Below are 23,965 nucleotides of genomic sequence, written 5' to 3'. Positions count from 1 at the left end.
TGGCAAGCGTGAGGTGGTGAGTTCAATCCCTGGTATCGGAAATGATAGCTAATCATGTGTGATGGATCGTAACGTAAGAGTCATAGGAAATAAAATGGAACTGGGTTAGCAAAACCTTACGTTTTGAATTATGTTAGTTTCGATAGCTCCTAAAGAGTCTTTTCTTAATAAAAGAGAAGTTTATTTCTTTTTAATGAAAAAGTGAAACAAAATTACTTAACAAAATAAGAGAATAATAATATACTGTATGATTTTCAAAGTAATTATTCAGTACAAGCAATAAGTCAAAAAGATTTTTGTGAAAAAGAAACAAAGAGTAAAATCACAAATCTTTCTTTTCAGTGAACTAATGAAAAAATTAACATATTTATTACTTATTGGTAAACAAATTAGCATATATATTATTTACTCTCCTGATTGAATCTCCTGCTTCAGAAATCTAACCTGTTAGTAATGGCCCATCGTCTAAGAACATTCTTTTGACTGTCCCCAGCACAGAGCCAGTCCCACACTGTAGTAATATTGAATTCTCCAGATGCTGTTTCTGACCTTACCTGAAAAATGGTTTTGTACCTTCTTCTGTTTCTCTCCCATATCTTTCCTCTTTTCCTTCTCTATCTGTGTATACCCAGTAATTATATCTGTTGTCTCACTGAGGGACTAGAGAAAGGTGAGATATGTCACATCCCTAAATCAACTGAGCTGCCTGCCTCTGACCCTTCTCATTCTGCCTTTGCCCCAGTTACTCTGACCCGATGGCCATGTTCCAGTCTGAGATAAACTCCTTCCCATGCGCCCTGGAGCTCATTCTTTCTCACGTACCTGTAGATGCATCCTAACAATTCTCCCCTTTCTCTGCAATGTCACTAGATTTTCTTGCCCATTTGTTTGTTTCATCAATGTATAATCATATTGTCTTGGTTGTTGTGTGTCTAAGAACAAACCTCTCTTTACCATTCCAATTATTACATTATTTTTATTCTCCTCTTTAGAGAAAACATCATGATCAACAGTTGCTGTTTCTTTTACATTGCCACCTCATATAACCAGACTGATGCTCTTGTTAAGGCCTCCAGTGACCACCATATTGCCAAACAACACAGTGGTCAATTCTCAGCCAGAATTTTGCTCTATTCTTTTAGAATGTGATTCAGTTGATGATTTTATCTTTTTTTTTTTTTAAAGCAAAACTGTAGTTCCTTGGTTTCCTATACGTCACATAGTCCCACTTTTCTGGTTTTGCTGGTTGCTCCCAAATCTCTTCTGCTCTCTTGTCCACCTCCTCCCTTAAGTACCGGGGGACAGAGGCTTGGTCTCTGATGTCTTCTCATCTGTGTTCATATTCATGATTTGGGGCAGGTGCTCTTTTCCAGTGTCATACAATCCTACAGCTGATTTCTCCCACATTCATCTATGCTCCAGACCGCTCCTTTCAGTGTCAGCCTTAGAGACCTAGCTTTCAGTTCCCAGCTGTACGTCATGACTAGCTGGCATCTCACCATGAACACCTCAGAGACTAAACCCTTGTTTTTATCTCCTCCCAAAGCTACTCCTTCTATGGGCTTTCTTACTCTGTCCTTTGCTTAGCCTGAACTAACAGGGACTCACCTTTGCCTCTTTTCATTCCCTCCTATCTGCATCTAATAAGTCATTAAATCACGTCACTTATTTTCTCCAAATGCATGCAGAATTCATCCACCTTGATACCTCTGCCACTGCGGTCCAAATCCTCAGCCTCTGGAGGGAGCACCTGGCTTCCCCTTTTCCAGCATCTCTTCTCCGTATTCCAGCACATCAAGGTGACTAGTTAAAAATCTAAGTATTTTCAAAGCTCACTGGTGGCTTCCCAATTCTCAGAGGAAAATTCAAAGTCCTTCCATGCTACGAGGCCAGTGCCCAGTGCCGTCTGACCTTATCTCCCCGCACCTACTGCTCTGTGTAATCAGTCACAGCGCCACTTCGTTTCTCAAACACCACACGTAGGAGTTCCTACCTCAAGGTCTCAGTTAATTTTTTAAAGTGAGCATTTCATCCTAAGCCATGGAATCAACTTTTCCTGAATCACAAATACTTTTCTTCTTTACTGGCAACCTGCAGAACTCTTGAAAAAGGCCATGAGCTTGCCTTATAGTAAAGTATCTCTTGGAAGGCATTATTCTCTAACTTGCCTAGTTCCCAGTTTCAATTGGGGAAAATATAATTTGTGAAAAACAAAAGTATAAAAAAAGTAAAATGCAAAAGAAACACTCTTTCCTTTAAGACTTTTGACTTGATCAAAAAACCAGGAACCAGATGAAGCCTTTTCCTGTATTATGTAAACTGTGTCGAAAGAAGAAATATGCTTGCACGGCACAGGAAAGCACGGCATTGTTCCTGGTGCCATTTGACATTTCTTGCACCATGAAGCGATTGATATGTGAACTACAAGCTAATCGTTTGGGGAAGTGTTTTTGAGTTTGCTGAGATAGGTACAGTATTCAAATTTTAAGACAGTTATTCAAAATTGGTATACTTTCAGCTGTTTGTTTATTTTGAGAAAAAGCCATTGAAAGAGTGTCTCGCCACGGTTACTTATTTTCGGCTGCCCGTGGTCTTTGTAAAAACTCAGCAAGTTTTTCCTTATTGTGTCAGAATACAGACCTTATTATTCCTTGCCTTCACAAATATTTTCCTTCCCTCAGGCAAAACTGGAAACTTACTTGCACTAACTGGCGTAATTAAATGGACTTACTATCCAGTGCACAAAGGTCTGTGACGTGCTAGACAGGCCCTAGAACTCATACATTGTGATCCTTTTTTTCACGTCATCGTGAGGAATAACAGGAGAACATGATATAACTGCCACTGTCACAGCATGTGAGAAACAGTAGCGTGGTTGGCAAAATGCAGTGCACATTTTTCCACAGCTTTTGAGTTTGGCTATTATTGTACCTTCCCGTTACATATCTCCTTTTGTACTTTATCATTCAGCTGGTAATTTTGTTATGTCTACTGTATGCAAAGGCACTGAGAGAGAGACTGTGGTCCACGTAGGCTCTGGTTCTATTCTGAGGCAGTCTAAAATTCTTTTAGGAAAATAAGGTATGAGAAACAAGATACAGCTATGTTGGTCCGAAGGAAAAGAGAGACAATCGTAAGACTGAAAAAGGAAACAGGTTACCTTGTGTGTGTGCGGTGTGTACACGTCATAAGCTACTATTGTTGAGGAGATGGTATGTCAGTCAGTAATTAACTGTTTGTTGAAAAGTCATTGAAACAAGTACACAATAGTGAATCATTATTAATGCAGGTTACCAAATAGTGACAGCAAACACCTACATGTGCACAGACACATACACATAAATGAACAATATCAATTTTTGTTAGGCGGTTCTCTAGGAAATCACTCAATGGATCATAATGAACTTCCAGAATTAATGGGACTTTCTAAAATACCTATGGCAGTTTTCAGGATTAATTGATTTGATGACACAATTTGCTGTAAAACCTATTAGGCTAGAACTGTCGATTTGTGAATCATGAGGGGTGGAGTGTCTGTGATTTTGTGTGATGAACCTGGTGTAAGTGACTGACTGCAGGGACTATGTGGTTTTTACCTTTATAGCCTTAATCTAGCACATGGTTTAACACAGTAGATGTTCAGCCAGTGTTTATGACCTGAACATCAAGTGTGCTTTAATAGATGTGTAAAAGAATAGTTGTGTAAAAGAATTCTGTATTTTTAAAAGGCCTACCAATGTTCTTAATTATTGTGAAATTATTAAAAAATTGTTCAAGTGAATCTTGAGAAAAGTAATCCTTTGGCTACTTTGAGTAGTTTCATTGCTTTGGTTAATTTTAGAAGTTTCATAGAGATACAGAATACTAGAGTCAAGGGATACTTTCCCTTGTATGAGGCCTCATCTCTCCCACATTTGGAGCACCCTCTTCTCTGGATCTGCTGGGAAGGGTTCTGGGATGTGGTTTTTTTTTTTTTTTTTTTTTTTTTTTGTGGTAATCATAATGGCTGCTTCCACGTTTGTTATAGAACAACACAGTATGATGTGGGGCCACAGACATCAGGAACCTCACACCCCCTTTGTGTAGGTGAAGAAACTGAGGCTCAAGATAGCTAAGTGACCTGGCTTCAGTGGTAGTCACTGTGAGACTCAAGAGTTTTGATTCCCAGGTAGGTGTTTTACCCATGACATCACAGCAAGAATTATCTCAAATTGTGTAACAAACTGATGTAAAACCTAGAGACTTGAGACATGTGTAGAAATAAGACCAGCTCCATTATTTGTAAAGAAAAATCACAGGAATCCTAAATAAATAGGAAATATATTTCTTTTCAGCCTTTGACTCCTACAGCTTTCTGTCCCCCTATATATGTAATGCTCACTGACTTCTAGATGAATTTAATTATTGAAGCATAAGGTTGCAAAAGAAATGTGCAGATGTAATATCAGTAGTCTGTGTCTCATCATTTATCATGCTTGAAGATTTGAGTAAACTCTCACAAACTTTTAGATGGCCAAAATAAATGTGCATATATTCTTATATATTGATTTTTGAAGTTTCTTTAAATTTTTTTCCTTGTAATTTAGATATTTAGTTGTTTTTATCAAAAGTATGTACTGCTGTCTTGTTTAGGGATCTTGTTAATGCATAATTCTTTTTTATTAGTGTATGGTTATAGTATATAATGTTTACATTTCTTGCATGGAGTTGGTGCAGGTACAGAACACATTTTAATTTCTATTTTCAAAGCTTCCCCCCCCACTCTCTCATCTCTTCCCCTCACCTCTCAATCTTGTTCCTATCTCAGAATTCCTTTTGGTGTCATTTATTTTTAAGATTTGTGTATTTACAGAGAAGAGTTTCAGGGGAATTCCTTTGGTAGTCTTTACTGAGTGTCAGCCAAAGATATTATTTTTGGCCTCTGTCCTGATTAACCCAGACATTTTAATGTGTGTTATGATGAGCTATTTGATGGATTGTCACCTGTACCCTGTGATCAGCTGAAACTTGGCCACTTGAGGTAATCTTCATGGTGGAATGTCATAATTTCCCTTTTTTTTTGTTTGATTAATACTTCCTTTTCAGTTTTGAAAGGGAAGCGTCTGTAAGTATCCTTCGATGAACAGGCACTCAGGATGAGAAGGAAGACGTATCTTTTATGAGGGAGAATTCAAAGTTAATCATAACAAGTTCCCTCAGGGAAAGGCATTCAACACTTCCTTTATTTTTGAAGAAAGAAGAAATAAACACTTTACTCACACCAAGTGTTTTTTCCTACATTTTTTAATTTAAATGCTTTTACTTAGATTTAGAAAGTAACATGATGAGAGTAAGTGAAAGAAAATTTTAAGCAATAAATGAGAAAGGAATTTAGTTATAATGCATGAAGTTATGTTCAGTAGTTTTAGCTTTATAAATACGTTATTATAAGATGTCATGGGAAAATGAAATTCTTATTTGCCCTTTATTTTTGAAGAGGAGATTGAAAATTTGTTATGCCTACAGCAGCCTTTGTGTACAAAACCATGACATTCTTTAACATTTAGAATTACCTTTATTTTTAACATTGCTTTTTAAAGAAGTTCACCTCCTCACTTTTTTGGACAGACAGATTTCCTTTTTAGTCTTTTTCTTTTTCATTGGTACTGGGGATCGAACTCACGACTGCTTGCTTGCAAGGCAGGTGCTTATGCCTCTTAGCTAAATCCCCAGCCCCCTCCTTTTTAGTCTTAATTTTTATAATTTGTTTCACAATATATATATTATAATTAAAATATTTACAAAATATCTATAGTCCCAATGTTTACACAGAAAGCACTAGTTCATTTTATGTAGTATTTATTCAATTCATATATAGAGCATCCCTTCTAAGAGACTCGGTGTGCAAACTGAAGAATAAAAAAAAAATATTTACAGCAAATGTCCAGGAGTCAGTCATCTAGAGAGCAAAGTGGTTAGAGAACAGGTTGCCATATGATTGTACACCGTGATCAGTTTGCTAAATAAGTAGTAGAGGAGAATCTGTCTTACTCTAAAATGACGCTTACGGAGACAGCATAATATAGAAGGAAGGGAAAGAGTAGTACAGTTGAAGTAAATGGTGTGGGGAATTCCTGAGGCAGGAAAGAATTTGGTTAATTTATGAAGCTAAAGAAAGGCAGAGCATTAGGACAGGGTCTGAACGGCGATGAGGGTGGAAGCAAGCAGAGTGTGGGTCAGCTAGCCCGCGGCCGGGATGAGATGTTTGGGTCTAAATCACATTGTTGTGGCAGTCAGAGATGCAGAGCTTTGCTGCCTGTGAGGGTTAGTGGGGAAACGAGGACGGGAGGAAGGCTTTCCACTGTTCCCACTTCCACTAACATTTTATATTCTTTATTTAGAAATGTTTGGATGTATTATAAAATTTCAAATTTAAAAATTATAATGGGAAATCACTTACAACTTTAAGTAAGCATATGTATTAACATGCTTTTTCTTTTGCAAGGTTCCCTTGGCCTGTATGGGGAATCGGTTGGAGGGAATGAAATGATTAGTGAGAGATTACAGTGTACTCTAGGAAAATGACGATACAGCTAGGGCCAGAGCAATGGCATGAGTTAGAGAAGGGTATTGACAGTGCACGTGGGAGGAGGGTGAAAGGTTTACAAATTTTAGTTGTTAGGAGCCAGAAGGGGGAGCAAAACCAATGTAACTGACGAACAAAATCGTGTCCCATGAGCTGGGATATCAAATGGAAAAACAGTTTAGGATAAAGTTAAATCAGAAATTTAGTCCCATAAGTGGTAAATTTAGAATCACTATGAAATCCTAAGGAATTACAAGCAAGTGGACAGTTAGATAACATGAATCTGTAGCTTAGGGAAACTTCTGGTTAGAGACTTGAGTTGGGAAGTTATCAACTTAAATATGATATTTAAAATTCTGAAGGGACCTGTTAGAGAGTAAGGAGGAGAAGAAGGCTGACGAGCCCTAGGCTTTTGTTAAAGCACATTTTAAGCTTAAGAAAGGGGAAATCCTTAGGAAGATACACATAGATAGCCAAAGAGCAAGAGGAGAACCAGGAGAGTGAAATGTCTCTAAAATTGAGTATTTCAAGAAGATGAGAATCCAAGAGGCTGTGGTTTTACTCTAAATTCTACTATTTTTTCTATTTTACTCCTCCAGGTACTTTTATTTTGAACCTGTGGGATGAGACAAGTCTGTCTTATCTATCACACAAGATTGAGATGAACAATGTTGAAGATGTCAATTGAATTAATGTTTACTTCATATCTATTAATCTACTAGGTTGCTTATATTTCTAGTAGAATATTCTACTGTAATTTTAATTACAGAGGCAGATGGTAAACATGAATTTGTTACATTGATAATGCTTCTCTTTAAACACCTGTGCACTAGTGGCATAAACGATGTAGATCAAAATTAGGTTACTAAGTAATATTAAATTAATTCACTTACTTGAAAAGGACAGAGGGGTAGCAACCTGACTAAATATATTCACAAGAGGAAAATCTTTTAAACTGGAAAATATTGTTAGAAGTTAAAATACTGTATATTTTTCTGTAATATCTTTGTTAACTTGCTAGACAGAGAGCCATCCTCTGTAACTGTGGGTATTATAGGGTTAAAATGCTGAGTTAAAGTAAGTCATTGGGAAGGGGAAAAAAAACCCTTTACACAACTTTGTTATAACAAGAACAAAGAGTCCATGGAAAGCACCAGGTGTGACATGGAAAAGATAAGGAACAAACTCTTCTGTGTACATATCAGTCTTAGATTATTTAATGACTCGAAAGATGACCTCCACCAAAAGGTGTGGCATGAGAGTGAGCATGAAACAGAACACTAATCATATATTTCAGCAACTCTGATTTCCAGTGGGCTGGGCCTTGGCGCTGACAGTCAACGTGGCCATTGTGAGACAGGTTTACTTCTTGCATAAGTTTACCATTATCTTGGAAGTCCTGGTTACAGGGCGTGCAAACTCTGCCTGCTGCCTGCCATGGTTTTTCCTTCCTTTTTCCTCCTCTGTAAACTCAGATGTTTGGTCTGACTTTTGCTTTCTTGTGCTGTGATATTTTTCCAGCCTCCACAATTAGGTAATCATTTATTAGTGCTTGCCTTGTAATGGAGATGCAGGTTATAATTTCCTTGGCTTTCAGGATGACTTGGTACACCTACCATTTCCACCTCTTTATACCGTGAGATTAAAACATGAAGGAGGCTCCAGCAACCTAATAAAATCTGGAATTAATTAACTGCACCGAAGATGATTATATTATGAATTAAGTAGTTCCTCGGTGCTCTTCCACTACTACAATAAATAAACATATAAAAATGCAGTTTTCAGTGGGTTTAATTTTCAGAAGAGCCTTCACTAATTCTATTAATATTTATTGAGTTCTATCAGTACCTATTGTATCTGGCCTCATTTATTCTGATTAGAAATGTCTTTCCTTCCATAGTAATTATAAATTTACTGGTGACAGAGTAAAGAAGTCTTAAAGAATCCATTGTAATATATATTTATTGAGTATCTACTATAAGCCAGGGAAAATTAGCACAGTTTTTGGCATCTATAAAGGACTGGTACAAGATTTGGAGAGAATTAAATGGAAAAGAGAGATGTATATTTATAAAAACTAGGTCTTAATCTACCACTTAAAAAGAAAATAGACAAAAATACAAAGAGATATAGGGGCAGGAAAAAGGCACACCATAGTTATGTTTATATCAGCTATATAAGTAATGACTTCTTAATTATTTTATACTTAGTGTATAGCAAAACATTTTTAAGGTCATGTAAGCTTACAGAACAGTGATTAGGTTGATGGGAAATATTCTGTATAACGCTGTGTTCTTCAGACCTCTTCCACTTCATGTTTTGTGTAACTCAGCAATACTTATGTTTAGAATATGTATAGGGAAAGTATTTTGAGTTCTGAGTACTCCGGAAGTTTATAAATATGGCTTAGAGTACAAGGATGTACTCTTAATTCACATTAAATCATTCATATTCAGTTCAAAGTTTTTATGCATTGCATTACTTGCCAGTTGGCTCCAAACAAAAGTCGATATAGTTAGAAAATCATGACCTGAAGGTATGTATTCTTTAAGATGCGTGGGTTTGGCTGAACCACTCTTACGTGAACAAAAGATAGAATAAATCAGTACTAAAATATTATTTTATATTAGACAACAAAGTGAACGCAAAGTATAGGAGTATAGGGAAACTGCTTAACAGAAATTATTTTAACATGTTAAGCCTGCCACTGAATGCACAACTGGATTGACTTTTACGAATATTTGAAGAGCCCAAAAGTATATGGCTTATTTCATTCGGTTGATTCATTGTGGGCAGGACTGGAAAATTCCTTCAGAGCCTATCTCTCATGCCTGAGGCTGATGAAATTGCTTCCATTGAGCAAACATGAAAGCAACTTTGTTGTTTTGTAGTCACTTGGATTTAGCATTCATATTTTCTGAAAGCAACTGCATTTCTTAAAGAAGGTCCCAGGCGTTCTTGTGACCCTCTGGGGATGGTTTGATCTTGTTGTTTAGAAGCTCATCCTTTTCTTCCTGAGAAGCAACTGTTTCTTAGGCATTCAGCTAATATAGCTAGGTGGAGACAGAAGAAAAACCAAAAACCAAAACAAAACAAACCTAATCATTTAGTGATTGGAGACAGTGACAGGAAATAGAGAGGTGCATAACTCTTCCAATTCACTGGATTTAGGACATTAGAAACAGGATTTGGTTCTTTGATTGTTTGAAAAACAACTAAAGAGACTGGATAATATTGGAGCTATAGAGTCACGCTTGTGGGCTGCTGCTGGCTGACACGGCTGGGGAGAGCAAAGCAGGCTGCCCCGGTGTGTGTGAACACTGTGTGCCGAGACCCTTCCTTGATCACCGGCTGTCTTCTGTTATCCGACACTCTGGTAACATTTCAAAGAGGACTGTGCACAGGAATTGGTTTCTTCCTGTTCTCTTACCTGTCTCGAAGCCATGAATACAGATTATACATGTTCAAGTTCAACCAGTATTGTCTGAGTGCCTAGTACCTGCCTAGGCCAGATTGTTTATAAAGGCAAAGCTCTTCAGACTCAGCATCCTACGGAGAACATTCTGCAGCTTTCCCTGATGTCTACAGGCATATATTCAGGAAGAAAGCACTGTGTAACATCTCCTATAATAAGCAACCTTTTCTGAAATCATTCGGTAACTAAATAAGCACGTGAATGTCCATTCTAAGCCCCCTCCTGTGCGTTGCTCCTACATTGTTGATTTATACTTGTGAAAAATAGATTAAAAAAATCTGTGTTTGGGATTTATAAATTCTGCAGAATTATTGATTTGCAGATGAATTAGTTTGTAAAATTTATTTTATTTTTAATACCATACATCCTATAAACATACTTTATTTGATTAACATGAATGAAAACTTTCATTGAAATTAGTGCATTTTTAAGTATCGGAAGCATTTTACTGCTTGAAAATAGTGCACTGATGTTCCTACAGTAATGGGGAAGAATTTAATTTAGTTTAAAATACGAGTAACATTCACACCTGCAAATCATTATTTGGCCTCTTAAATTTCACTTCATCTTACATTTCATTGCTTTGTTTGAGGGTAGTGTTGAAAAAGTAAAATCATGGGACATGCCACTATTGTTGACTCTAAGTGAAAAGCCATAGGCTATCAACACTGCTAGTGCTTAGTTTCTGTATTATGATAGAGAAAATAAAAGACATATTTTCTCCCAGATTTCCCTAGAGTATATTGGTTGGCATCTTGCTTCCTATGATAAGAATCATACATTTTCCTTCTATTCAGAGCTCTATATTCCTATAATCATTTTGTCACCTTTAAGAGGGTAAGGGAAATGTTTTGATTGGAGAAAAGCAATTCTGCTCAAGTTAGACATAATCTGGTCAGACACTCACCTGGTGCAGCTGTGTCACCTTCAGGGAATGATCCACAGCATTGTGTAGGGTGACGATGAGACATGGTATTATCTAATAGAATCGCAGCAATGTTTATTTGTTTCCACATTGCCCACCACGCCAGCATATTAAGAACAAGAGCCATGTTCATGGCCTGGATACTTAACCCACAGAACAATTGTAAAGACATGGAGCTAAGAATGATTGCTTCAAGTTAATCTTAGTTTGTAGCAGCACAAGAAACTGAAGAAAATGTTCATGTCTTAGTTTACAGCCACTTATTGAGCAAATCATAATATAATCCAACAAGATGGTGGAGTGGCTGTAAAAGCTAATAGAACCCCAGGCTCCAGTATAAAAAGACAGTGACTTGATTTAATGGAGGGAATGTTTAGTTACAGCGTACCCTGTTCTGGTTAAAGCCTGTTTGGGTTATTGCTTTCATTGTAGGGCACTGTGTTTTAGGAGACATATGTATAAACTAGAGAGCTTCTAAAGAGAGAGCACAAGGGTAGCAAGACCTGAGAAGACAGTGGGAATGAACGGAAGAACCCTGGGTGACGTGAGAAGACTAGGAAGGCACACATGCACGAGCTTCCAGTAGTTGAAGGACTGACATAGAGCAGCACAGTTAGACTTCATCAGTGCACAGCAGGTCTAGAATCTTAAACTGGAAAGAGACTAGAACATTTTAACCTTTGGGACTCTTTTGAGTCAATGAGGCCAACCAGAAAGTTGCAAGACAGCACAATGTAAAAACTGTTAAATAACAGTATTTAATCGATGTGGCAAGATCATTTTACAAATAAATTTACTATTGCAATTACTTGTAAGAGAGGATTCTCTGAAAATGGTTCTGCTTATTCTAAAGCTTCCTCTAGCTTAGCAACTATATTTCAGTTATTTAATACAAAATCCAGTACAGTCTATTTTCTTTTATGATGGAAGAAAATCTGTAGTGGATTTCATTTTGTTTATTAGCAGAGTTAAAACTGTAATTATGACAGTTGGGTTGGGCAGCTCTTGAACAAAGGTTATGACTTCATGGCAATAGGCTGAGGGCCAAGAGATAATGATCTTATGCAGACATAAATCTGAAACACTCCATGAAAATGTTGAAAAATATTATCAGCATGCATTTATAGCAAGAGATTGCCTTTCAAACAGAGCACAAACTGGGGTCTTTTAATGTTTTCAAGGTTTCTATAGGGGATTCCCAGCTCTTTTGGGTACATAGAGTTGTGATGTGTAAGGAATCGAGAACCAGCAGCCTTGTGACATTTGAAATACACATCCATGTTCTTACCGAAACTTCTTTAGCCCACTGTTAGGAAAAGCGGTTATATGATTTCTTTTTACATTTGGTGCCTTTGAAGAAGACCAGATAGCATTAGGCCTCAAAAATACATCACCAAAGATAAAATATTGAAGTGGACTAACAAATGCAAGATTTGAGTGACAATATAGTATTTAAATTCCCATAGTGGCTAAGCAGTGCTGATATGTCTGAAGTTGAACTGTGAATCCAACAAGCTCTGCAGAGCGTTGCTCTGTCAATCAGACTGCAGATTCCAGGAGACTCTGAGACGAGGTCTAGCCTTACTGGGGAGACCTTTGGAAGGTCTTGAGTGAGATGCGCAAGGCCAAGTTGTTAGACAAGGCACAGCACTGTGGTGGTGTCTCAGCCTTAAACCAGTGCTTAATCTCATAGTCCAGATCTAAGCCCTCACTTAACTGTATCCGTACTGGTCCCTGTGGAGCCAGGTGAGGAAGGGACAGTCCTCACAGCCTTGGCAGGGAGAAGAGCTGGGAGGTGTCCTCTTGTGAGCTGGGCTGGGCTTAGTGGGGAGCCGCAGGCCCACCTCTTTGCCTCAGTTTGTGTCACAGAGTTACATTCTTTCTGGAAGAGCTGGTTTGGGAAGCATTACCAATGTGTCTGCAGCACACTTCCTGAGTGTGTGTCCTTGAGTAATGACTAGGTGGAAAGTGTGTTTGAAGAAATTCCTTGTGCCCTAAGAATCTTATGAAAGATCTATAAATTTAAAACCAACCAACACACAAAGTTCCCTTTTTAATGTCTTCACTGAGTCTTTGCTTCTTAAATATTCATATTAACTGTAGTGATTTCAGCTTAAAGATCACAAATGAGTAGTTCCTGGAATCTTATATCCATGGTGGTATTTGGATTCCGTTTCTAAGTCTCCTCTGTAATAGTTTAAAATCCCTTTGCAAAGCTTGTATTGCTTTCATTTACTGAAAATGAGTAATGCAGAGGCAGGGCCCATGGGACATTAAAACCCCATTATTGTTCACTTCCTGAAACTGTGGATTTGGTCATCCTACAGGTATATACACAGGGAAGTCTAGGGTTTCCTTCCTGACACAGATGCTCTGTCTCTAGAACAGTGTTTTTACTTAATGTTTGTTGAATGAATATATAATTTTGGATAGTTCCATGCTCCTAGTCTTCTTTCGTGACTGAATTTGAGTCTTAGAAGAGAGATAGTCTTTACGTGGCATATTCTGCTTTAAGTATCTTTACAATGTTATAGTACCCGAGTGCCGTATTCAATCTTTGATGTTCCTTAAATTGCAATATAATTAAATGCTACCAAAATGACAATATAAAGGGATATATAGAGAAAAATATTTTGTATTTGTTTTTATATTGATGACACCTTTAATGATACATATTAAGAAGAGTTTAAAACATTAATTTCCATCCCATTTTACTCTTTGTAAAAAAGACGGTGTATAAGTACAGATACACTGAGGTCAATCCACTCCTTAAATAAAGAACTTTTTATAACATACAAATTTTTCCAAGAAGGAAATTTATTCTCCTCCCACCCTCTAAATTGCTCTTTATTAAAAAGGAAAGTGTTTGTTCAGTTTTATTTCTCTCAGTCCTTGATGACAATATAGCTGTGGATGATGTATACTTGGCTTTTATGGGAGATGTTCCCACAAAAGGAGTGGTCTGGAAGTCAGCAAGTCACCCGATTGATATTCACAGCTCTCCCTTTTGTCATGTTGGGTATTTTCTTATTCGATTTCTGTTTGCAGTTTGTGATCATAAGGAACTTATGCAAAATTTGTTTCAAGCATTTGAGATGATCAGAAGCCTGTCAGAAGTTTCCTGCCACTCTTCTTCCGGTTGTGTCCTTGCCATAAGGAAGAAATCCTGCAACCGCACAGCAGTCTGTTGCTATCTGACCTTGTTTTTCTGATGCATTCCTTCCTCATAAGCTGGTTAGTTCAGATTGTCCTTCAAGTTATCTTTGAGATGCCAAAATCTGATTTTATAAAAAAGGGTATGTGTATCAACGTTGTTTGAGTCATAAAAGAGATACTTTAAGCTGAACTATGGGTTGAGTTCCTGATCTATCTCAGGGCTATTGCTTCCGTTAAAAAAAAAATCAGTTGTAACAAACCAGGTCAAAACAACGTTAGATGGTCAATGGGATTTTTAATTGCAAAGATTTCCTCTGACATGAGTGTTAATGAGTGTCAAAGCAATAACATAAAAAGACATTACTTGTTTAATGATTGATAGAATAAGAAAAACACAAGGTCTTTTGTGAGATAAGTGACTACTGTGTGGTGTTCCTTTACTTCTGAGTATCAAAAGTGATCTCGAGATAGACAATAATGGCCCAGGAGCTGAGGCAGCCAGCCATAATGCAGCCCATTATATAAGTACCGAATCAGGAAGGCTATTGTATTCCCATGTGACAATTTTAACATTAATTAAGCAGTTTTGGTTTGTTTGTACCCCTTGCTCGAACTTTCTCTTTCTGAAAATTTTAAATAAGCATATATATTTTAAGTAACTAGCTTTGTACATTTACAGTACCGATGCATAGCTAAAAATTTTAAACATTGCTCAAAATTGTAAAAAAAAAAAAAACCCCATAGGTGATAGTGTTTGGTTTTATAAAGATGAATCTGATCCATAACATGAAATGGCAGGAGTGACATCCAACAATTGCAAAGTGAGAGTCACCAATGAGTTTTGTTGTTTTCTTTTCTATGATGTGCTGAAAGAATCAATGGAGACCCATACTCTAAAGAGTTAGAATCAGCTTTGCCCCATGTGTTGCTACTAGGTCAGTTCACATGTTCACCACAAGCACACATCTTCAAATTTCAACAGCGCTGAGTTAATTCATGCTGATCATTCCATTTCACCACCCTTCATTACTCTTAACCCATCATTACTTTGTGCATCTGGTCATTTCTTATAATGTCTTGATTTGTAATTGACCTAGAAAAAGCTGGTATAGAATAGAATAACCATTAGGGGAACCGTGTATGGATTTCAGTCGCAAACTGCCAACTTGGCTACTTGCTATTTTCCCAGAATGCCACTGATAGTCTATGGAGTACGTTTATTGCAGCTGTTGAGGGGCCACGAGGAATAAACCTTCCTTCTGTGTCCACCAGCCGGCTGCCAGGAACATTTCTCTGATGTCCTCAGTTAAACCTGCTCACTGGGTTCTCCGTGTGTGTGAGAGTGTGGCAGATGCCCCCTGTCTGTCCTGCCGCTTTCTTATATCCTGCCTGAAAAGAGCCAAAGTCTAAGAAATCGCAGTGAGCAAGGAAGCCATGACTTAGTAGCAGAGGGGCAGGAGCACTACGCAGTGCTGGGGAAGGGCCTGTGTGGCTCTGGACAAAGAGGTGACAGGGCTTAGGTTTCATTTCCTTTTTCAGTCTCTAGATACTTAACTTACGGGAACCCATTCCTGAGGGTTGAAGGTGTTTTACCTGAACCGAGAACTGTCAAATCAGGCCAGAGCAAGGTTAGAGCGAGTTAGTGTGGTTAAAGTGGACAAAACCAGTACGATAGATTACTGTTATGTGAGACTGAAAGGCCTGAAAAGACACAAATAAAGCTCACTCTCTTCCTCCACTCCTCTGTGAACATGCTTGTGGTTGTAGTACTTGCTTTGTATTCTTCTTGTGCAGTCATTTATAAAGGTCTGTGAAAGGTGTCTCTGCCCTCTGTGTAGTTTTGGAGGTGGAGAGCGGCACAGAGACTGCCCCAGCCAGGACCTGAGTATTTGTGCTGACTCCAGCAGGTGGAAGACGCGAGGCTTTCCCCAGGTATTGGAGGGAAATAATGCTAGATCCACACTCACAGCGACTTGAAGGAATTCACCAGTTTATGTTATGTTCCTGCAAAGATTTTCTGTTTTTCTTTTCCCTTTTGGTACTGAGGATTGAACCCAGGGCCGTTCCACTGAGTTAAATCCCTGGGCCTTTTTAGTTTTTGTTATTTTGCGACAAGGTCTTGTGAAGTGGCACAGTTGCCCAGACAGAGCTTGAAATTGCCATCTTCCTATCTCAGCCTTACCGAGCGCTGGGATTACAGGTGTGCACCACCACGCCCAGCTTTACAGCTTAGTGGAAATGTGTTCAAGTACTATGACAGTCATACAATAAAACATTTAAATTTATTTATAGAATCTTAACCTTAAAGTACTGTCATTGCATCTTGAACACATACATTATAGTTTTCAGAGTAGCTTCAATTTAACCCTTTTAAAAGTTTAAGGCACATTGAAATTTGGGTATGCTGCCACCAGGTGGTGGCAAATCCTTTGAGTCCTAAGTCATTGCACTTTAAATTGTTTAAAAAATTATCTTAAAGAAAAGCAGTAAAATATTTCTTCAAACAATTTCTTGTTTCAGAAGTTCAGTATATAAAATAGAAGACTCATCCAAATTATGTTGGATTACATGAGTTGGAGTTTCAAAGTTCAATGTTAGTATGCACCTTTATCCTTTGGCCATTTCTCAGGAGCACAAGTTTGAAAATTCCCATCTCTAACTCAGAGTGCTCTTTTTATCCACTATTAAGATGTCAAGAATCTTTTGAAATAAAAAGGAACTAAGCAATAGAAAAAAACGATCTTCTAGGCTGGAAAGAAACCCCAGAAAGCCATTCCCAGAGCCAAGTGGAGGGGAGAGAGGGTGTCATGAATTGGAATTCAATATGGTACAGTGAGAGAAGCAGACATGAGCATAGCCGAAGCCCAGATGGCTGAGTGGCTGGTCCGAGCTGATGGAACGTTGGGTAGAAGTGGGCCACATAAAGATTCTAGAAGGCAGAAAGGAGGAAAAGGTTGTGACAGTTCTGGTAGTCAATGATTGACTAAGTGCTTCAGATATTTTGATTTACTATTTCCCAAGTAGTTTTCCAGAGCTAGGGCTGCGATCCCTATGTGTGGACCCTGTATTTCTGGCCTGTTAACCTCTAGGTTCCTATTATTTATTTCATGCCCTCTCTGTTATGTGACTGGAGAAGACAGCCAGAAACCGCATGTTTACTGTCCTCCATGGCATGGGGTCTGGGAACTGCTCCCAGTCCTCCCCAGCCATGTGCTGGCAGCACTTGTGCTTCCTCAGTGATCTTATACCAGCAACTCCCAAGTGATCAATAGTAGGGATCGGTACCGGGGATCACACTCATGACCGTGCGCTTGCAAGGCAGGTACTTAGGCCGCTGAGTTAAATCCCCAGCCCGTATAAATTATTTTTTTAAAAACAAGTCTTTTCTGTCAAAATATCTTTAAATATAGAACCTAACATGAGCCTTGAACAGTGAAGTAGATAAATATTGTAATATAATTAACACGTGGTACAGAAAATTGAGACCCTGTAGGGTTAGATGGAAAAAACAAAACAAATAGAACCACACCAATCAACCAATCACAAGAAACAGTTAATGATAAATCAATAAAATAACTAGGGTGTCTTAAATTGTATAGTTTTCCTGAGCAGTTTTCAATCTGGATTTAATAATGAATTTCCAAGTGAGATGGTTGACCAAGATTAGGAAGAGGAAAGATGTAACAATGAGGCAAAGTGGTAAGGAATTTAGTAAGAGTGACTTCCAGGATTCCCAAGCCCTCAGGGTTAAGCCTACCTGGGGGATGCTTTGGGTGACTGCCATGATTCTCACCTGTTATCTGGGGCCAGACGACATTAACTGGCTGGTAGTGCACAAGAATCTCAACTCACTGATTCAACAAATATAAACAGAGTGTCTGTTATGTCCCAGGAACTATTCTGAAGTCTAGACAAACTCTAGGTCTTATGGAACATTTGGTACGTGAGAAGACAATGAACATAAAACAAGTATCTACAAAGTGTAGTAGAGATAACTCCTATGAATAATGGTGACAAGTGAAAGGGTAGAGAGCAGGGAGAATGGTGGCATGCGGAAGAGTTGGTGTTCAAGAGAAGAGTCGGACATAGTCTCTCTGAGTGGCATCAGTGAACACAGGGACCTTAAGAGAGGTGAACCATGGGAACAACTTTAGCAAAAGCCCTGTAGGCTAAGAGCAGAACAGCTTGACCAAGTAGTCCAAAGAAGGAACAAGGTTATGGTTTCAGAGAACTATCAAGTCAGTGACACGGAGCTGCAGTAAACGATTGAGAGAGAAGAGCTGAGAGTAGACAGGGAGACCCTCAAAGGCTGTGTGAGCAGTTTGGGTTCACTGTGATGTGGAGCCAGTCACTGTGTGGAGAGCAAATCATGGATGTGGAAATACAAAGATGAGCTCAGAGCCGCCTCAGGACTTCCAGGAAGGTGATGATGCTGGCTTGGCTTGCATGCACTGTTGATTGACCTCAGCTGACTCTTCCTGGGCTAGGACTTAAAAGACAAACATCTGCCACCTGTTTGGTAGTCAAGATGGAACCTACTTTTGATGATATAGCAGCCTAGAGCCGAGTCAGTTCACCTCATCAAGCTTTGGTAGTCCAAATAGTGTCCTTTCTCAGAGCTGATATCCTTTGAGTCCTAATTTTTGTGATTGAACCTTAATAAGCTCTACCACCCAAGATGACCACAGGGTAATGGAAATCATTAGAATGCCTTACATGCCTCTGAATTGAATATAATTTGATCCAGATCTCTTTTCATACCCTGGAAGCCTGCAAACATTTTACATTGCTCAAATTCAGATCTTCAACCTCCTATTAGACTTATTCAGGGAAGTCTGATGACAAGAATGATCATTGGACAGAGTAGGTTTCACCAAAAGTCTCCTCCGATTCCCATACTCTGGCGTTTTATATTTTTAGTCTTCATGGTGGCCCTTGGAAATCTTTTTAGGGACCACCTGAATGTTCATTTGAATCTGACCTTGAGGATCTCAGACAGATATTGGGAATTGCCTGAATCATCTAGGATTAGCCTGCATAAAGTTCACAGTAGGATTCTGGCATCTTCAGAAAACAAACACATACAAACAAGATCCTGCAAACTCAGGAATAGATGGTGCAGCAGCATCTCACTCTCATAGACGCTGATTTATCCTCGATGAATCTCTTCAGTCTCTTTAAAGTGCAAAACTTCAAACTGACTATCCTAAACATTTGTGGTCCTGTGTCCTCTTTGTGTTTCACAGCTTGAACACAGAAATTGGGAGGTAAACTTTAAAAATGTGAATCTGGTTAAACAAAAATCTCACTCTTACATTCTTTCTTGAAGTACACAGCTCTCTCTAGAATGAGTGACATGATCGTATTCTGCAGAGGGGGATATCTAGTCTTCTAGGCAATTCTCTAATTCCGATGTAGAATCTAATAGTTGGGGTGAAGCATATACAATATCTATGTCCATCCAAAACAAAACAAAGCAAACTTTTATTAGGCCAGTGAATATTCACTGCTAAGAAAAGCATCCGGAAAGTGTTGTACATCTGTGGCTTGAAATAGAACTCACTTTTGATAGTAGAAGCTATAATAATGACTACATGAAGTAGGTTAACTCCCTCGCTTTTTAGGTTTAGCAATCTTGGCTTAGGTTACGAGGGAACAGATTTTCCTAGTTTTAATGTGTTTCACACTAGATATTTGCCCACTTCTTCTAGATATAAACCGATCTCCCTGCCACTGGCAGGATAGACCATTTCTTGAGCAGGCTGAGGTAGTCATCAAGAAATCTGAGAATTTCTCGAGGAACTCAAAGGAAGCCATAGGCCACGCTTTATGGTAATTATATTTGCTATTTAAAATTAATAATCATTAAAGTCTTATATAATACATATTGTTATAATTGACTGTAATGTATGGCTAATTCTCACAGGAGCTTGCCTTGGTAGGCAGTTAGAAGTTGAGTATTTTGGAGAAAGCTCTGGGGATCTAGGCTTATTCAAGTGGGGGAAATGAAGGATAAAGAATTATTTATGGGCTGTTGTTGAATAATGGATTTTTCTCATGAAGAGGATGATATTGAACTACTGTTCACAGAAATCCAAATAATATTAAATGAGTTTCAGTTGAAGGGTGCAGGATTTAATTAGACTATATAGGAAGATTTCCTTTAAATAAGCAGATTTCAACATAGATGGAGTTCCAGGCCACAGATGCAGTAGCTGTCCAGGCAGGTGGCTAGTACCTGTGGAAAATGTGAGAAAATTTCCACAAGTAAATGAAAGTGGGAGTGTAGGAGTGTAAGTCATGGCTTTGTTTGTTTTGTTACATTTGATAAATCATAGGTGTTTCATCCTGATGAAAAATGGAAACCACTACTATATGCAAGTACAGTTAGACCATGCCTCCATGGAAGAGAATGCTGGGTAACCTACGGTGATGACCAAGTAGACCCAACCAGAAACTTAAGAGATGATTTTTAACCTTATCAAAAGACATAATAGGTCTAGGGATTTAGCTCAGTGACACAAATCCCTGCCTGGAAAATGTGAGGTCATGACTTTAATCCCCAATACAAAAAAAAAAGAGGCATATTTAATGTAGAAATATTGCTTCATTCCCTCTTTATGTTAGAATCCTATTTAAATTATAATGTTCATCATGAGCATCATCAGAATTTATTGAGTCAGCCAACAGATTTTCAAAGGCACATTTCTTCACTTGAATCCATCGTATCTGAGACACATTATCTAAAATTCTGTATATGTGGCCGTTGCTAGGTGATTCATCTCAAGTCCAAGTACCCAGTCATGTAAGTTCAGAACTATTATTTTTTATGTGTCTTGTGGGTACACATTCATGATTTCCACAATGTATCATTTTCCTGTATACTTTTAAAGGTTATCTTAAAATTATAGAGCAATTCATCAACTATTTCCAATTGTGAGATCATATCCAAATGAATAACTTAATAAATCTGGATTAAATGTTGACTCTTTTCAAAATGATTCCATCATGTGACATCTTTAGACATACAAGCCAACCTTTGATTGTAGGGCCTTTTATTCCTCTCAGCAAATCTACTTTTCCTCAATACTTTAAGTGTGCATCCCATAATGCAAAGGTACTTTAACATTTGAATATATCTTATTTCCTCTTTTCCAAGGGATGACATTTGAGGAAAAGGCTTTTATTTGGAAATATGGAATGTGCTGTCTTCAATGTCATTGTCTAGGGTAAATAGACTTGAGGCCAGAGATGTAGCATGCCAAGATGTAGTTTGAGCACAGAACCTTTCATTAAAGATTAGTGACATAGGTTATACAGCTCTAGAATCTTCAACAGTGGGGAAGCGTGTCACAAAGATGAATTCTCCAAGTTACTTGGAATTGTATTTCAATTCCAGGATTTCAACAGATTTTAATCCGACTTGGTGGCAGGGTTTATTTTCAGGTTCCTTATGTGAGACCCAAGGAAATCACTAGTTGAATGGAAGTTGTTTCCTAACGTTTCATGAAAAGTTAGAATTCTTGCTTTCATTTCCTGAGCTAAGTCCTCTCTCACTCCCCTCATCCCCTGCAATATAAAAGTCATCAATAGTTAATTTTTTCTCCCACCAAGTGGTGACTGTTTGATTTTAGTCAAACTCTCCCCTGACCAGTATAAATACCTAGTGAGAGATGAGGCTTGCGTGGGCTGCTGAGGGGGGCTCAAGTAGCTGTGCGTTCAAAGTACTTGCTGAGGCAGAAACAGCCTTTTTGTTTTGAAAGCATGTTAATGTGATAATGAAATGCACAAAGCAAAGAGGTTCATCCATATAAATGGGCCATTTAAATAATGAACAAGGAGGAAGGATGTGGTTTGGTGTCGGTACTGATTAATTGGGACATAAAAATAAATAACCATCCCAACATTGGCTTCCTCCCTTGAAACTCACTCTATTAGGGGGCAATGAAGTTAATGCAATTGACAATATAATTACAGGTTACTGAGCAGAACAATTCATGAAGAAGCTCTTGCTTCTCTTACATCTTTAATTAGCTAGATAGCATCTCTGTTAATTTTCTCATTTCTGTCTTGCTGATCTTGTGGTAGAGAAATCTAGCCTTTGCAACTAATCTCTTAAGATGTATGGGGTATTAGATATATAGATCTACAGTATTGTTCTAGATACTCAGTGCATGCAACCTTCACCACATGACTGCCTTGCAGCATTCATTGTGCAGACACAAGCTAGCAAGTTTACAGGCTTACACTCCCGCAAAACACAGCAGCGTCAACCAGTGACTTTTTTCTCCTATTACCTTCTTCTCTGGAATCTTTTTACCTGTCATAGGAAAAGTTTACAGTTTCAAAGTCTGATGTTATAGGGGATTATGTTAAGGTTGATGGCATATTGTCAGATTAATTCCCTCAGGAAAGAGTTAAACTTGAGGCAACTCTACTTAATCTACTTTACACAATCATGACTGAGGATAACACAAGGTAGTTGAAAGTTAATAAATAACTCAGCTTCAAATACTCAAGGAACATGTAACCTGAGATCTATTAGCATCACTAGAGGTCATTTAGACTACTGGAAGGACACCTGAAATTCTGTCTCTGTCTCGCTCTGTGTCTGTCTTTGTGTCTGGCTGTCTGTCTGTCTGCCTCTCTCCTCTATTACATTAAAAAAGCCAAGAAAGCTATTGAGTTGCTTATCTTGTCCCATAGCATTCCTAGTAAGTATGACTGTAATTTCATTAACATTTTCTTGCTACAAATAAGTGATGATTCTTAAGTGGGTTTTGACTTAGGACAAAGTTGGTGTATATTCTCAAAGACCTAAATTCAGTCTGACAGACAGAATTTTCTCAACTGTTGTTTTCAGAGTCTATTTTTAACCATCCAGTGTAAAAACTAGCTTTCTTATTTTGTGAAATGAAGCTAGAAATCAGAATTGAATTGTGTTTTTGAAAATAAGAAAAATGTTCTTCATGTTTTAGTAGTGATGGTCTCCAAGATTTCAGTTCCTGTCTCCAAGATTTATATTTTATTTACTTTTCCTGCATATTCCCAAGGTTTTCAGTTCAAAGTAAATTGTCAAGACTTTTAACTAAAACTTTCTCTCTTCCTCTCTCTCTGTTTCTCTCTCTCTCCTCTCTCCTCCCCCACCTCCTCTTCATCCTTGAAAAATACGGAGAATGTAGAATTTTCTGGTTTCCACAATGGTTCATTTGTATTCTCTAAACCCAAGTCCAAGGCAAGTTCTAATGTCTTGCTGTTTTATGTCACCACTGAGGTAGCAGTGACAAGCTGGCTGCTGATGAATAAATATATTTATCTGGCTTCTAAACCTGCTTACACTGTTGAATCATAATGAGCAGATGTTAACAATTACTCCAAATGTCTTGAATATTTTGTAAAACTTTTATCTGACTTAGGGTAGTTTATTGATTTAGTCAGAATCATGCCCCGGGCATAAAACATATTGTCATTTGGGATTCAGCATAGGCTGTATGCATGTCTATTAACATTTTAAACTCAGACTCCAGAGCCTTGCTTCTGGAACCTTCTGAACATAAGTGTCTCTAACATGTTCTTGGTCCTTCTTATGTAAACCAAAGCATATCTTTTGGCAAATTTCCTACAGCCTCATCTTTTAGAATATGGAATTAAAAAACTAGGAATAGGAACATAGTGAATATGAAATCTGAACATAAGCTCCATGCATTTCAGGTAAACAATGCAATCCAGCAAGGGGAAAAAAATCCATGTTTATTTTTAAATGAAATAAAAATCTATATTCCTATTTCTCTGGAGTTGTGTTTTGGTTTTTGTTGTTGTTTTTTTTTTTTTTTTTTTTTTTTTT

At 38.0% G+C, this 23,965-nt stretch overlaps 1 protein-coding gene across 10 annotated transcripts in view; it reads left to right on the top strand.

The window, feature by feature from the left end:
* The window catches only part of Mecom (MDS1 and EVI1 complex locus), a 533,468-nt gene that overhangs the window by 323,548 nt on the left and 185,955 nt on the right, over positions 1–23,965 (top strand). The window lies entirely within an intron of this gene.

The sequence above is a fragment of the Cavia porcellus genome, unplaced genomic scaffold (assembly GCF_034190915.1).
Source record: "Cavia porcellus strain 051 isolate PalLab524CR breed Dunkin Hartley unplaced genomic scaffold, mCavPor4.1 scaffold_17, whole genome shotgun sequence".
Taxonomy (NCBI): Eukaryota; Metazoa; Chordata; class Mammalia; order Rodentia; family Caviidae; genus Cavia; species Cavia porcellus.
This window is presented reverse-complemented; position numbering and strand designations above follow the sequence as displayed.